Below are 16,789 nucleotides of genomic sequence, written 5' to 3'. Positions count from 1 at the left end.
ATTAAAGCAACTATAAAATAGTTGCAGAGGGCCATGGAGACCTGTAGTGTAGGTGTCTTACAGGCATTTTCAGGTTTTTATGAGGCCTCAAAATATTTTATATATATTTTATATTTTATATATGTAATTTTATAGGGGGGGGTTTGACACAGGGTCTCATTCAGTCACCCAGGCTGGAAGTACAGTGGCATGATCTCGACTCACTGCAACCTCCACATCTCAGGTTCAAGTGATCCTCCCACCTCAGCCTCCCAAATAGCTGGGACTACAGGCATGCACCACCACGTTTGGCTAATTGTTTTGTATAATTGTTTTGTATTTTTAGTAGAGACAGGGTTTTACCATGTTGGCCAGGCTGATCTTGAACTTCCCGCCTCAGCCCCCCAAAGTGCTGGGATTACAGGCATGAGCCACCATGGTGGGCCTATATTTACATGAATAACAGTAGTAGAAATAGTCCTAGTAAGCCCAGAAAGAAATATCAGTCAGTAAAAGTAACAAAAGAATTATTCTCTCTGTAATATTTACATCTGCAAATTCTGAATATCCTGGGACACTGTGATTAAGTTGAATATGGGGATAAAATCAAATATTGGGAGAATTATGGTCACAAGAGAGCTCATAATGGAACAGTTTGGAGCAACATTTGTTTTGGACCACAAACCTGATGGAGGAGGAAGATCTAAAACTGAGGAGCAGGGCTGGGTCGAGGGTGAGGTCTGTGAGTGCAGTGTCAGCTGCCACTCACTCTGAGCCAGCCCTGTGCTTGTCTGACTAGCACTGGAAGCGCCTCCTTAAATACTGCACACTTATCTACCAGCCTGGGTTGCCTCATCCCAGTCTTGGCCCTGGTGAGAAGAAAAACAGATCCCAATAAGAGTACAGTAAGATTTGTAGAAATAGAAAAATAGAACTGCTTTTGCCATGCTGTAAAGAAAATTAAAAGAGAAATTAAGCAGCCTTAACAGCTCTGAAAAATTAACCTATCTGTTCTAACTTATCCATGGTGACAGCATTCTAATTACCCTGGTTTTGTTTCACCTGTCACATAGAAACGGGGCAGAACGTCTCTGAGTTCATGGATCCTACAGCTGTTCTAGACTCCCTGCTCCACATCCTGCCAGAGTCACTTAGATGCCAAAATCTCTTGCATTTGTTTTCAGGGCCACCAGTTCTTCGAGACCCTCTGATATAGTTTGGATGTGTATCCCCATGCAAATCTCAAATGGAAATGTAATTCCCAGTGTTGGAGATGGGGCCTGGTGGGAGGTGATAGGATTGTGGGGGCGGATTTCTCATGAACGGTTTAGGAGAATACACACCGGGGAGAAGCGTTATGAGTGCAGCGACTGCGGGAAAGCCTTCAACGACCATTCAGCCCTTAGGACCACGCAAGAACTCACCTCAAAGAGAAGCCCTTTGACTGCAGTCAGTGTGGAAATGCATTCTGGACCCTCTCAGCCCTGAAAATCCACATGAGCGTTCACACTGGTGAGAGCCCTTACAAGTGTGATCAGTGCAGGAAGGCGTATGGCCGGAGCTGCCACCTCACTGCGCACAAAAGAATGCACACCGGAGAGAGGCCCTATGAGTGTCACGACTGCAGGAAAGCTTTCCGGCACCCCTCCCACCTCAAAGAGCACATGACTAATCACAACCTGGAGAAGCTCTACGCATGCACGCAGTGCGGCAAAGCCTTCCGCTGGAAGTCGAACTTTAATTTGCACAAGAAGAACCACATTGTGGAGAAGACCTATGCATGTAAAGAATGTGAGAAATCCTTTGGCGATCTCGTGTCCCAGAGGAAACACACGAGAATTAACATCGTCAAGAAACCCGTGGAATGTCGGCAGTGTGGAAAAACCTTCCGAAACCAGGAAGACTCACATGAACTCTCACGCTGGAGAGAAACTGTATGGGTGCGATCTCTGCGGGAGAGCCTTCAGAGGGAGCTCAAACCTCACTGCACACAGGAAGATACACAAACAAGAGAGGCGTTACGAATACGCCACCTGCAGGAAAGTCTTCAGTGATTATTTATCCCGGCGGAGGCACATGAGCATTCACCTTGTAAAGAAACACGCTGAGTGTAGGCAGTGTGGCGGAGCCTTCAGGAACCAGTCAACGCTGAAGACGCACATGCAAAGCCAGATGAGGGAGAAACCGTAGGAATGTGATCACTATGGAAAAGCCTTCAGCATCAGCTCCAACCTGAACATGCACAGGAGGATCCACACCAGGGAGAAACCCTGTGAATGCCTTGTCTGCGGGAAAGCCTTCAGCGATCATTATTCCTTCAGGAACCACGTGAAAACTCACCAGGGAGAGAATCTCTTTGTGTCGTCCGTGTGGAAAAGGCTCCAGTGAGCACGCCTGCTTTAAAGAAACAGGATTACTCAGACCAGAAACAGATCTCACGGGTGTAAGAGGAAGCCTCTTTCAGCCCGCACCTTACTGGGTGCAAAAGAATCCATGTAACTTGGGAGAAGTCCAATTCCTGTAAAAACTGTGGGAAGACGAGGTGTTCTCATCCCATAGGATATTTGTGAGAACTCACGCTGGGGGTGAAAATGTACATCTGTAGCATGGAGAAGCCTTCAGGGTACATTCAGCTCTTAACAATCACAGAAGGACTTAAGGCGAGAAACCCCAGGGTGGCATTTAATGTCAAAATGACTTCAGCACCACTTCTAGCCTCTGGGCCCATGAATAATAAGCACACTAGGGAGAATCTCTGTAAATGCAGTGACTGGGGAAACCTTCCTGGTCTCAATCGATTCCTCAGGACAGAAATCACACTGAAGAGAGAAATCAGTGAAGTAAGGAATGTGGGAAGGTCATGAAGAGGTCCACAAACCATGATGGGCTGTCTATCGTATGACTTGTGAGCTAACAATAGTTGGTCCATCTTTAAAGAGGAAGAATGTGTAATAGAGAACATATATGGCCAACGAAGTCTGAAATGCTTCCTGTCATCTGTCCCTTTCCGGAGAAACTTGACTGACCGTTTGTCTGCAGCAGGGGTTCTCAGCCAGGCCGCAATTTTTCTGTCCAGGTGTCATTTGATAATGTCTGGAGACATTTTTGATGTTAGAACTGGGGGAAGGTGCTCCTGACTTGTAGTAGGAAGACATCAGGGATGCTGCTGAGTACCCTCCAGTGCACAGGAGCCCCCCACAACAAAGAGTTATGTGCCCCCAAACATCACTGTTGCTGAGGTTGAAAATAATCATGCAGTCTTTCCTCAATTATTACCTGCAACAATTACTCAGTTTTCTGAATCTTCTGAGCACTTACGCTAAGAGAAATTTCTTTTACAAAACCTTTAAAACACAATCAGTGCTGACAATTCCTATGTGGAAATGATTCCAGCCATGGTCCCCTCACTTGTGCATGTGAATATTCTCACTGGGGAGAACACCAACAGGATTTTGTGTGAATTCGGGAGTGCACTTAATCTCTCATCATGAAAACAGACCCCACTTATACATTTTCATCTTTATTTTTAAGGTTACACTCTTCTAAATAACCCTAAAGCCTCATCACAAAAGGTTTGTATATAGTATTTTTACTGTAGCTTCATCCTTGGTAACGTCCTAATTGCCTTTTGGACAACCTACTTGACCAATCACGTATGTAGATCTGTGTTACATGTGGGTATTTCTCAGTACTGGTTTGTTACTGGCACCTCATTCACATGCATTGTGAATGAGCATGATGTCTCCATGAAGTGGTGGTATGTTTGCAGCCTACTGTCCAGCCAAGAGTGGCAGATACTTCTAGTGGCTTCCCTCGTGTCCACTCTCATCTTCCCATATGAAGAAAATCCAGGTTCTGTCAGATTAGTAAGGTGTGCTATTTTTAAAAATCTCTTACCGGTTTTCTTGCAACTACGACCATCCATGTCCCACAACCCTGGCCACTGACAAATCAGCGGATGTCACTGCATGGGCTTCTGAGAAAGCTCTTGAACAGAGGTCGTTCTTAAACCTGAATTCTTCCCTGTATGTTTTGCTCTTTGCTTTATCCCCTACTTCTCACCTTATAAGGACATCCAGTACCTAGTATTAGAAGATCCACCTTATGACCATGTGGATGAAAGCCACAGTGTAAGGAAGTGACTGCAGAAAGTCCACAGTGTCCCTGGCCTACCCTGTGGCTTCTTTGAGTGTCTGCACCAGCCCTGGACTTGTTACTTCCAGACTTCCTATCACATGAGAAAAAATAAAACTGATTATTGGTTTAAGCTGCTAGGATATTTGTTTTCCTTTTAAATTTATTTATTTTAAAAAATGAAATAATTGGGGGTCTCACTATGTTGCCTAGGCTAGAGTCAAACTCCTGGGCTCAAAGAATCTTCCTGCCTTGGTCTCCTAAATAGCTGAGAATACAGGCATGTGCCACCACACCTGGCTTGTTTTTCTATTTAATTTATTTATTGATGGGAGGGGGGCTCTACACGCAGCTGGATGCTGCCTGGAGCCCATACACCTGGTCACTGGTGAGTTTTATAACTAGTACCTAAATGTGTGAGCATAACATGTATACAATATACATAACATGTGTATTGGTTTTCACAAAAGTTCAAGGAGACAGGTATCGTCAGCATCTCTGTTTTCCATACAGGGAATCTGAAGCACAAAAGCTGAGATTTACTTGTCTGAGGTCAACCTGCTAGCTGGTAGCAGTGTTTGCCTTTGAACCCTGGTGTCTGGTTCTGGAGCTTATACCTCCTTTATGCCAGGCACAGGCGCTGCTCTGTGGTGTCCAGGGTCTATAGCAGTGATTCCAGATTTTTGCCCTAGTGGTGCTTGGGTGTGGGGCACCTGATAAACAAACCAGTAAATATGTTGTGTATCAGGTGGTGGTAAATGCAATGGAAATAACTATGGAGGGAGCACGTAGGTTGAAGGAAGCTATAGGGTGGGTAGGGAAAGCCTTGCATTTAAGCAGAGATGTCAGGGAACTGCAAGCATGTGTCCTTAATCTCAGGAAGAGTGCCCTTGGCAACTCAAAGGCCACGAAGAAGAACTGTGCCTGGGGAAGCCCTGCAACAGCAGAAGGGCTGGTGTGCAGGAGTGAGGCAAGCCTGGGCATCATAAGAGGATGATGAGGTCAAAGCTGTATCAGAGACTGTTCACAAGGGCATCTGGCTGGTTAACTAGATCTTGAACAGAAGAATGACAACTATCCAATTTCAGTTTCCAAAAGGATCACAGTGGTTTCTGGATTGATAGGCTACAGAGGGATGAGATATTAACAGAAACCAGTTACAAGGTCATTGCAGAATTCAAGTGAAATGTAATGGCGGACAGATTAAGTAGTGGGAGGAGTGGTTTGAGAGCCACATTGATGAATACAGTCGGAGTTTCATTTTTACTTCCAGACAGTGATCGTTTTATCGTTATCCCACTATTATGCTTTATAATGCTAATGAGCAGTCCGTTTTTCCCATTTTTCCCAGTTATGAACAGTGGTGCTGTAAGGTGTACATGCCTTCTGGAGCACTGGTAACTTTTTCAAGGAGTGCGACGTTGCTGGGTTGTAAGGTCTCTGCATGTTCATCTTATCGGTATAATGCCAAAGTCATTTCTACAGTGGTTGTGTAATAATACCGTATGTGTGTGTGTGTGTGTTAAAACAGGTTTTATTGAAATATAACATACATATAGAAATGTGCTTAATTCATAAGTATACAAACCAGTTATCACATGAACACTTCCACATAACCACCAGGTCAAGGAAGAATACTCCCAGTATTCCAGACACCTCCTCTTTTTCCCTCCAAATTACACACTCTTCTCTACTCTGTAGGTAACCAGTATTCTGACTCTGACAGTATGGTTTGACTTTTTGTTTTGAGCCCTGTGCAAATGCAGCCATACAGTATGTATTCTTTCTTTTTTCCTTCTGTCCATCTTAATTTTCCCAATATTTTTGTGAAATGATGTATATTGTTTCCTATATCTCTAACTAGTACATTTTACTCTGTTCCTTTGTTTGAATATTCCACAATTCATTTAAGCATCTTGTATTGATGACCATTGAACTTTGCAGTTTGGGGTTATTGTGATTAATACTGCTATGAGCACATGTTAATATTTCTGGTTGTGCATGGTGTGTGTACTTGTCTTGGGTGCATACCTTGAACAGAAATTGTTGGGTCATATGAGACGCATTTGTTCATTTTCAGTGGATGCTGCCACTTTTCTACAGTTTATATTCCCACAAACTATTTTGTGGAGTTAGACAAGAAGATACTCACGTTGTCTTCCTTGTCTTATGATTTATATACATGTGAGCCCACTGGGTGGATATATGTTTTGTAGATATTTTCTCCCACTCTGTGGTATGTGTCTTCAGGTTCACTGATTCTTTGGCCATGTTCAGATGATTAGCCTATCAAAGGCATTCTTCCATTTCTCTTATGGTGGCTTTGATTTCTAATATTTCCTTCTGATTCTTTGAGTTTCCATTTTTCTGCTGATAATGCAGGGCAGATGAGCCCCCAAACTGGGGATTCGCCCAGGTGGTTCTCAGCTTTGCTCAGGAAAGAATTCAAGAGCCAGTGGTGGTAAAAGAAATTGGATTTATTGAAACAGCAGGACACAGCAGAGTAGCTGCCCCTTGTGGAGCAGTGGTTACTCATAGGCATTGTGCCCAGAGTAGCAGCATATGGGCTGTTGGCTAGCAGTATTTATACCCACTTTTAATTACATGCAAATTAAGGGATGGGGTATTCAGATAGCTCTAGAAAAGGAGTGGTAACTTCCGGGTGTTGCCATGGCAGTTGTAAACTGTCATGGCGCTGGTGTGAGTGTCTTGTGCTGATGGGCAGTGAGCGCACCTGGAGTAGTCTTCAGTACCATTTGCTGGTTCTGCCACTTTATTTCATTCTGTCTAGACTAGGAAATAAGCCCCGCCTGTCTCCTATCACACTTAGATTACCCATCTCATCTGTTCTTGCGTATTGTCTACTCTTTCTGTTAGAACCCTTAGTATATTAACCACAGTTATTTTAAACTCCCAATCTGATGATTGCACAGTCTCTGCCATATCTGAGGCTGGTTCTAATGCTTTCTCTGTTGGCTTAGACTTATGTGTTTCCTTGCCTTTTAATGTGCCTTGTAGCTTGTTATTGAAAGCCAGGCATGGTGCATTCAGTGATAGGAACAGCAGTAAAAAATGCCTTCACTGTGGTTGTTCTGGCTAGAAGTTAGCCTCTGTTTACTGCTTGCTGTAGTGATGGTGTCAAAGGTTAAAATTTCCTCTAGTGTCTTTATTCTTATCCCCTCTGTTGTCTTTCAGTTTTCCTAGAGACTTGAAATAGGAGCTAAGGCTTGCAATGCTTCTAACTGTAGTCCTATTACTATACAGGAGCCCTACTGATGTGGTGGTTACAGTGCAGAAAGTGAAGTGTCTATAATACCAGGAGTAGGTCTCAGACTTTAGTGAGCCTGAGTTGGATATTTTTCTTCCCCTAGGTCAGTTAGGTTTTGTTAAAACCCCAGTAGTTTAGTCTCTGGCAACATAGTTTCCCTTGAGGGCAGACCTTATCAAGAACAGAATGCTCTGGGTATAAATCAGAAATACTCTTTCCTCCCCCAGGTCAATCTTCACAGTAAGAACCTAGTTGGGCTCCTGGAGGGAAAACTCAACAAAGGTAGGAGAGAGGTTGTGAGTCTTTCAATTTGGTGTTTGTCTTGGAAGACTGTCAAATTTTCTCTTTTTCCTTCACCACCCAATTGCCAAAGGATCCCTCTCCCTTTGCTTCTGTCTTCCAGAAGCCTTGTTCTTAGAAGACTCTTTGATATGGTTTGGCTGTGTCCCCACCCAAATCTCATCTTGAATTGAGCTCTCATAGCTCCCATGTGTTGTGGGAGGGAGCCAGTGGGAGGTAATTGAATCATGGGGGCGGGTCTTTCCTGTGCTGTTCTTGTGATAAGTAAGTCTAACGAGATCTGATGGTTTAAAAAGGGGAGTTCCCCTGCACAAGCTCTCTTGCCTGCCACCATGTAAGACATAACTTTGCTCCTCATTCACCTGCTGCCATGTAAGACATAACTTTGCTCCTCATTCGCCTTCCACCGTGATTGTGAGGCCTCCCAAGCCATGTGGAACTGTGAATCCATTAAGCCTCTTTATAAAGTCTTGGGCGTGTGTTTATTAGCCGTGTGAGACACACAATTGCTCCGTCCTGTAAATGACACATAGTTTTAAGTCCATCTCCTCAGTTCTCCTATGATTGGGCAGGGTTTTTTTGGGTTTTTTTTTTTTTTTTTTTTGCATTTTCAAATTAAGGGTAGATCAGTTTGAGGGTCTCACTCCAGCTCTGTCTCAGGCCTCCACCAGCTGTCCCTCTTTCTTGCAGTTTACCTCATAGAGCCTTGAGGTGGGCATGTGTGGAACCATGGTGCTAAGATTTCATGCTTTATCTCATTTTACTCATAGCTATTTTGCAATTTTGGCATTCTCTCTGTCTTAAAGGCAGTGTTGAAGGTATAGTTTTCTGTAGAAGATTCATAGTTGTGGAGTTACTTCATAGCATTTCAGAGGAGATTTGGGGAGGTTGCCTACCACTCAGTGGCCATTGTTTTTAGTTACCTGGAAGTCTCTTCACCTTAGTTTTTGAAAATACTTTGACTTTTATTTTATTTTATTTTATTTTATTTTATTTTATTTTATTTTTTGAGACAGAGTCTCCATCACACAGGCTGGAGTGCCGTTGCATGATCTCGGTTCACTGTAACCTCCACCTCCCCGGTTCAAATGATTCTTGCGCCTCAGCCACCTGAGTAGCTAGGATTACAGGCATGCACCACCACGCCCAGCAAATGTTTGCATTTTTAGTAAAGACGGGGTTTCACCATGTTAGCCAGGCTGGTCTCAAACTCCTGACCCCAGATGATCTGCCTGCCTCAGACTCCCAAAGTGCTGGGGTTACAGGGATGAGCCACTGCACCCGGCCTGGATATGCTTCAAAGAGGTCATTTCTTTGTCTTCTGGCCCCCATTGTTTCTGACTAAAAGTTGGCATTATTCTTAACAATACCCCCCTGTATATAATGCGTTGTTTGTCAAACCGTTGAAAACTCAAGATAATTATCTAAAGAGAAGTCAGTGACAAACAACACATAAATGTATATGCTTTTTTCTTATTAACCTAATCATATGTCAGTTTAATTCTTGGGCCCAGCTGGGATCCTAAAATGATGTAGGTGAAATTTTGTTGCCCCTACAATATGGACATTAGTTTGCAAGTGTCTGTTTGAGTTCCTGCTTTCAATTCTCATGAATTTTCATAAATTGTTTTCTTCCTCATTTTCTCTTTTTGGGACTCCAGTTGTGCCACAGGACTCTGAGATTCCTGTTTCATTCTTCTAATGTGTTTGTTTTCCAGTTTGTATGACTTCTACTGATATATCTTAAAGTTCACTAACTCTCCTATCCTTTTCATCTGTTGAATCCATTTAGTGACTCCTTAAAATTTAGATGTCTGAGGTCCTTAGGAACACAGGTGCTTCTCCCCAGTGTAGCTTGGATTTGCTCTGAATGTGGCAGTCCCCTAAGACAATAACACACTGCCTCCTGGCCTTCCCTGGCCACCCAGGAAGGAGTGAAGGGAGAGATAGGTGTAGTGGTAATAAGCCTAGCTGTGCACAGCCTTGTGTAACAACTAGAAAGGGCAATATGTTTTTCTGCTCCCATCCCCAAGCCTGATTTCTTCAATATGCAGTAACTGACACCCCCACACATGCCCTCCCCTCTACCTCCCATTATTCCACCGAGAACCCTGTCTAAGGAACAAGGAAATCCTACAAAGAAGATGTCTCAGGTACTCATCAGCAGCCATGACATGATGACAAATGAGTCTGGTGTCATTAAAAGGTTGTCTTCAAACCACCTTCTGCTGCAAGCAGAACCCAATCACATAGGAATCCAAGCTCCACAATAGAGAGGCTGAGATTGAGTCTGGAGGGCCGGTGGGGACCTCACGACTGTGAAGACCCTGGATTCCTGTGTTGCTGGAGATGGTGTCCATGTCCTCACATGTGCTCAGCCCTCTTTCTGACACATGGAGAGGCAGCTACTGTGGTTCAGCACAAACAGAAGAAGTAGTGTGCCTCCAGGGTGGGAGCATGCAAGTGGTGGACTCTGACTTTGACTTTAAGGATAGATTTATTCCTTAACGTTCTTCCTTATATGACTGGTTCTTCTGAGGGCCTCAGACTCCCTCTCCAACAGCGTTCTGCCCTCTCCCATTTTCACGTTTTCATTTTTGAGCTTCCTTAGCTAAATGGTTTTACTTTTTTTTTTTTTTTTTTTTTTTTTTTTTTTTTTTTTTGGAGACAGGGTCTGGCTGTGTTGCCTAGGCTGGAGTGCAATGGCATGATCTCAGCTCACTGCAACTTCCACCTCCTGGATTCAAGAGATTCTCTTGCCTCAGCCTCCAAAGCAGCTGGGATTACAGGTGTGTACCACCATACCAAGCTAATTTTTGTATTTTTAGTAGAGACAGATTTCACCATGTTGGCCAGGCTGGTCTCGAACTCCTGACCTCAAGTGATCCTACCACTTTGGCCTCAAGTGCTGGGATTACAGGTGTGAGCCACCGCACCTGGCCTTACATTCTTATTCTGTGCATATTGGCCATTGTGGGCATCGTTCCTCACCTGAGTGAACACATCCATGAGTGAACATCCTGAGTGAACACATTCTTAATATTTGTGTCCTGGGACCTGGGTTTAGAGTTTGGAGTAGAGAGGCCAAGGGTTTGCAGTCAGACAGTTTACTTTCAAAATATTTACATATTGTGCTTTCTTCTTTACAAAAACCCTTGGGGGACTGTTAAGTGTGTGTCTGAGCTTGGATTTGGGTTTTCTAGACTAGAGATCCCTAGTCCCCTTGAAGCTGTGAGTGTAAGGGTATTGTGTTTCTTAAGAAGGTCTAAGAGTTGCTATCAGTGTGGTTGCAGTGTATGTTGTACTTAGAGACCTTGTCAGAATGGATAACCCATTTTGCCTCCATCACTTACGAAACAACGACTTTTATTAGCTACACTAAAATGCCACTGGTGTCATGCTACCTTCTCATAAATACTGGGAATTAACTGATGACTTTCTCGTCCAGGTATTCATAGGCTTTGGCAAGGCAGCAGTACACAAAACAGGTCACTTTCATAGGATTCTTGACGTTAAACTTTGGAGCCAGAGTGCAAGCGAATATATAAACACTAGGAAAAAAGTAAATACTGGCCAGAATAAATGCTATGAGGAAGAGTAAATTCGAATAGGAGTATAGACAGATGGGACTGACCCATTAAATTTGTACAGTGTACAGCATATACTCATTTTTGGTCACTTTAACTTTATAGGAAGCAAAATCATCACAGAAATCCTCAAGAGGCAGCTCTTCCTGTACATTTCAGTTTCTCCTAAAACAGAAGAGAGCTTGGAATCCTTATCGAGGAATCACCCAAGCATTTCTTTCTATCACAACAAGAGCAATTCCAGTTTGCTCCATGAGACCCTGTTTCTCTCAGAATCAAGAGATTCTCTTGCCTCAGCCTCCAAAGCAGCTGGGATTACAGGTGTGTACCACCATACCAAGCTAATTTTTGTATTTTTAGTAGAGACAGGTTTGGCCTCCAAGATCTTAATCTTCTGCCCAAGAAAATCCTTCCGTTTAAGCAACATGAGTTCCTTGATTTGTCTTTAACTAGCCCACTGCTACTTTTCTGAGTTCAGAATAAAAGTTGATTATTATTATTATTATTATTAATTTTTATTATTTTGAGACAGAGTTCTGCTCTGTCACCCAGGCTGGAGTGCAGGAGCATTATCCCAGCCCACTGCAACCTCTGCCTCCTGGACTCAAGTGATTCTTCTGCCTCAGCCTACTGAGTAGCTGGGATTACAGGCGTACACCACCACACCCAGCTAATTTTTGTATGTTTAGTAGAGATGAGGTTTTGCCATGTTGGCCAGGCTGGTCTTGAACTTCTGGACTTAAGTGATCCACCGGCTTTGACCTCCCAAAGTGCTGGGATTATAGGCATGAGCCACCATGCCAAGCTTAACAACTGATTGTTAACCCAATCTAGCTACTCCTCAAGAATCTAAATCAATCAATTTGCTTCCTAGAGACAGAATTTCCAGCCTTGGACCTTGACAGTTATTTTGACCTAACATTGGTGATAATGTTTCTCTACCTCATCCAAGAAGATGGCAGATTGGAGCTCCTTTTACATAGCTTCACCAGTCTTCCCAGCAACACTGGGGGGTAGTCATTTATTTTCTACAGAAAAAGAGACAGGTGCAAAGAGTCAACTTACCAGCTGGAAACTGGGACCAGTAACAAGTTCTTACTCTGACATTCAGCCCTCGCTTCACCTCTTGACCCCTTTCATGCCTGCATCAACCAGTGGTTCTGCTGGGCTCAGAGAGCATGACAGAGGGGCTCGCGGTGTTCCATTTGGCTTCCTGAAATCCCTTCCTTTCCCCCTTGCAGTACTTCCATGTAGGACTTTGGGTATGTAGTAAGGGCAATTTACATCCCTGAGTGAAAATGCTGAATGTTCAGCGAGCCTTGGTCAAAAGTTTTCCTAGGCTCATTAGTGAAGAAATAGCAATCACTCACTGGGTGTAGATGGGTATGAAAAAAAAAGAATGTATACCCTAGAGGCCAGGCCCAAAGGGAAAAGCGTCCTTTCTCTCAGCATTGAGTAAAAGCTCTCTCAGCATTGAATAAAACGCACTGAGTAAAATTTCTCTCAGCATTGAGTAAAGTTGGCCATTTTTTAAATGAGCCTTGGGAATCCAGCATAACTATTCCCTCTATGCCCAATTTCTCCATCAAAATAATGAATTCCATGGACAACCTAAGTGACCCATGACTGTTAGATCTCACTGCACTTCCCTGCCAATTCTCAGAATAGACAGAGTATCACACAGTCTCTGGACAGAACTTCTAATTACAGGAACACAGTCTTCTTGTCTGAGTCTTATTTTCAGTTCTTGGAACCTCTCCAGCAGGGACCATCTCTGTCTTGTGTAACATTTAGGTAACATCCAATCCACTCAGGAATTCTTCCCTCCTAGGGAACCTACTATATACACCCAGTGAATATCAGCTAACTGACCTCCACTTTTAATTAGGTTTTGGGAAGAAAGATAAATAAGACATAGTCCTGCCTTTAAGGGAGTAAAGGTGTAGGAGAAGTGGGATATCAACAGTAAATAGGACTCCTAGTATGGCAGGTGAATCCATTTGGGAGGCCCCAAATGGGGAGGATGTTGAACTTGGACCATAAAGAAAATCTAAGGCCAATGACTTACAATACATAGAATAGCAGGCCCCATGAAGAATTATCTGAACTGTCAACAGTTCCCAGGTTGAGGAACTTTGTGATAGACTAACAGTTTCTGGACCAGGAACTAAGGGAAAGATGGAGGGTAGTCAGCTACTCCTTAGGGCTCCTAGGATGATACTCTTCCTGCTCCCATCTAGTTATGCCCAGGCCACCGGGACCAGGGGTTCCATAGAGTGGTTGGAAATGAAGAACTTATTGCACTAAATAAAACCTTTTTTTTTCTCTCCCAAGAGCAATCAGTCTGTATCTCACCTTTACTCACCTCCTGGAGAAGAATGCATCCAGACAGATCTTCCAGGGGTTCAGGATCCTGCCAACAGATCTTCGTATTTTTTTTTAATGAGCTTTCTCAGGTTGAAAGAACCTGCCAATAGATGTGCCTCTTAGAACAAATTGAATAGTCAAGAAACACGCTAGCCAATGTAAACAAAAAGTAAAACTCTAAGCGCCCCAACCATCTAAATGAACCCCTTCTTTTGGCCAAGGGCATTCCAAAGTTAACCTGAAAACCTAGTTCAGGCCATGATGAAAAGTGGGGGTCAAACATGACTCATTATCCCTCCTCCCTTTGGAATTCATTATACCCTCCTCTCTTTGGAATATATCTTCAATATTCCTGCTAACATCACAGTCGGTGTACACCCTATGATATTATGCAGAATACATCTCTGATATTCCTGCTAATATCACAGTGGGTATATACCCTGTGATATTATGAAGGATATATCTTCAATAGTCCTGCTAATATCACAATGGGTGTACATCTTGTGATATTTGCAGAATATATTTTTGATATTTCTGCTAATATCACAGTGAGTTTACACTCTGTGATATTATACAGAATATATCTTTGATATTCCTGCTAATATCACAGTGGGTGTACACAGTGTGTGTGCACCCTATGATATTATGCAGAATATATCTTCAATATTCATGCTAACATCACCTTGGGTGTACACCCTGTGATGTTATCCAGAATATGTCTTCAGTATTCCTGCCAGTATTACAGTGGATGTACACCATGTGATATTATGCAGAATGTATCTTTGATATTCCTGCTGATATCACAATCGGTGTACATCCTGTGTGTGCACCCTATGATATTATGCAGAATGTATTTTCCATATTCCTGCTAATATCACAGTTTGTATACACCCTGTGATGTTATGCAGAATATATCTTCAATATTCCTGCTAAAATCACAGTGGGTATACACCCTGTGTGTACACCTTGTGATATCATGGAGAATATATCTTCGATATTCCTGCTAAGATTATAGTGGGTGCACACCCTGTGATATTATGCAGAATACATCTCTGATATTCCTGTTAACATCACAGTGGGTGTACATGCCATGATATTATGCAGAATATATTTCTGATATTCCTGCTTGTATTACAGTGGGTGTACACCCTTTGATATTAGGCAGAACATGTCTTTGATATTCCTGCTAATAGGACAGTGGATGTACACCCTGTGTGTACACCCGGTGGTATTATGAAGAATATATTTTCAATATTCTTCCTAATATCATAGTGGATGTACACCCTGTGATATTGTGCAGAATGTATCATCCATATTCCTGCTAATATCGCAGTGGGTGTACAGCATGTGGTATTATTCAGAATATATCTTTGATATTCCTGCTGATGTCACAGTGGATGTACACCCCATGATTTTACGCAGAATATATCTTTGATATTTCTGTTAATGTCACAGTGGTTGTACACTGGGTGGTATTACACAGAATATACCTTCAATATTCCTGCTAATATCACTGTGGGTGTACACTCTGTGATATTATGCAGCATATATCTTTGATACTCCTGTTAATATCACATTGGTTGTACACACCCAGTGTGTAAAGAATATATCTTCAATATTCCTGCTAATATCACAAAGGTTGTACACCCTGTGTGTACACCATGTGATATTATGCAGAATATAGAGTCTGTATTCCTGCTAATATCACACTGTTTGCACACCCACTGTGATATTATACAGAAAACTGATATTCCTGCTAATATCGTAGTGGTTGTACACCCTATGATATTATGCAGGATATATCTTTGACATTCCTGCTCATAACACAGTGGGTGTACACCCTGTGATATTATTTAGAATATCTTTGATATTCCTGCTAATACCACAGTTGGTGTAAACCCTGTGTGTAAACCCTGTGATATTATTCAGAATATCTTGGATAGATATTTTTGCTAACATCACACAGTGTGTACACACAAGGTGTACACCCACTGATATTAGTCAGAATATCTTGGATAGATACTTCTGCTAATATCACAGTGGGTGTTCACCCTGGGTTTAAACTGGGTGATATTATTCAGAATATCTTGCATTGATACTCCTGCTAATAACACAGTGAGTGTCCACCCTGTGTGTACACCTGGTGATATCAGTCGGAATATCTTGGATAGATACTCCTGCTAATATCACAGTGGGTATACACAGAGTGTGTGATATTTGTCAGAATATACTGAACAGATACTTTTGCTAATATCACAGTGGGTGCACACCCTGTGTGTAAGCCTGGTGATATTATCCAGAGTATCTTGGATAGATACAGGGTGTACACCCACTGTGATATTATTTAGCATATCTTTTATATTCCTGCTATCACTGTGAGATAATTGATAAACACCCGAGCAATATTTCTTTCATTCATATCACAGTGAGTAAACACTCTGTGTAAACACTGTGAGATGACTGATGAACACCCAAGTGATATTTCTTTCTTTCATATCACAGTGAGTAAACAGTATGTGTAAACACCGTAAGATGATTGATAAACATCTGAGAGAATTTCTTTCATTCATATCACAGTTTGTAAACACTCCGTGTTAACACTGTGAGATGATATGACTATTGGAGTAACATTTCATTAGTATCACAGTGCGTAAACACTGTGACATGATATGAATATCAGAAGGATATTTTATTAATATCACAGTATAAAAACACTGTGATATGAATATCCAAGTCATGTTTCATTAATATCACAGTGTGTACACACTCTCTGTACACACTATGATATGATGAATATCAGAGTGATATTTCTTTAATATCACAGTGTGTAAACACTATGATATGATGAATATTTGAGCGATATTTCATTCACACTGTGTGTACACGCTGTGATACTTCATTAATATCACAGCGTGTACACACTGTGATATGATGATTATTAGACTGATATTTTGAGTCTGTGTACACTTTGTGTGCACACTGTGATATGATGATTATCAGAGCAATATTTTGAGTCTGTGTACACGCTGTGATATGATGATTATCAGATTGATATTTTGAGTCTGTGTACACTCTGTGTGCACACTGTGATATGATGATTATCAGACTGATATTTTGAGTCTGTGTACACTCTGTGTGCACACTGTAATATGAT

The 16,789-nt window shown here is 42.3% G+C and overlaps 1 pseudogene; it reads left to right on the top strand.

The window, feature by feature from the left end:
• LOC108512173 (zinc finger protein 317-like) overlaps positions 1-2,367 on the top strand; it is a 50,016-nt pseudogene extending 47,649 nt beyond the window's left edge.
• The last annotated feature ends 14,422 nt before the right edge of the window (positions 2,368-16,789 follow it).

Source organism: Rhinopithecus bieti, unplaced genomic scaffold, assembly GCF_001698545.2.
Source record: "Rhinopithecus bieti isolate Rb0 unplaced genomic scaffold, ASM169854v2 scaffold_26532, whole genome shotgun sequence".
Classification (NCBI taxonomy): Eukaryota; Metazoa; Chordata; class Mammalia; order Primates; family Cercopithecidae; genus Rhinopithecus; species Rhinopithecus bieti.
This window is presented reverse-complemented; position numbering and strand designations above follow the sequence as displayed.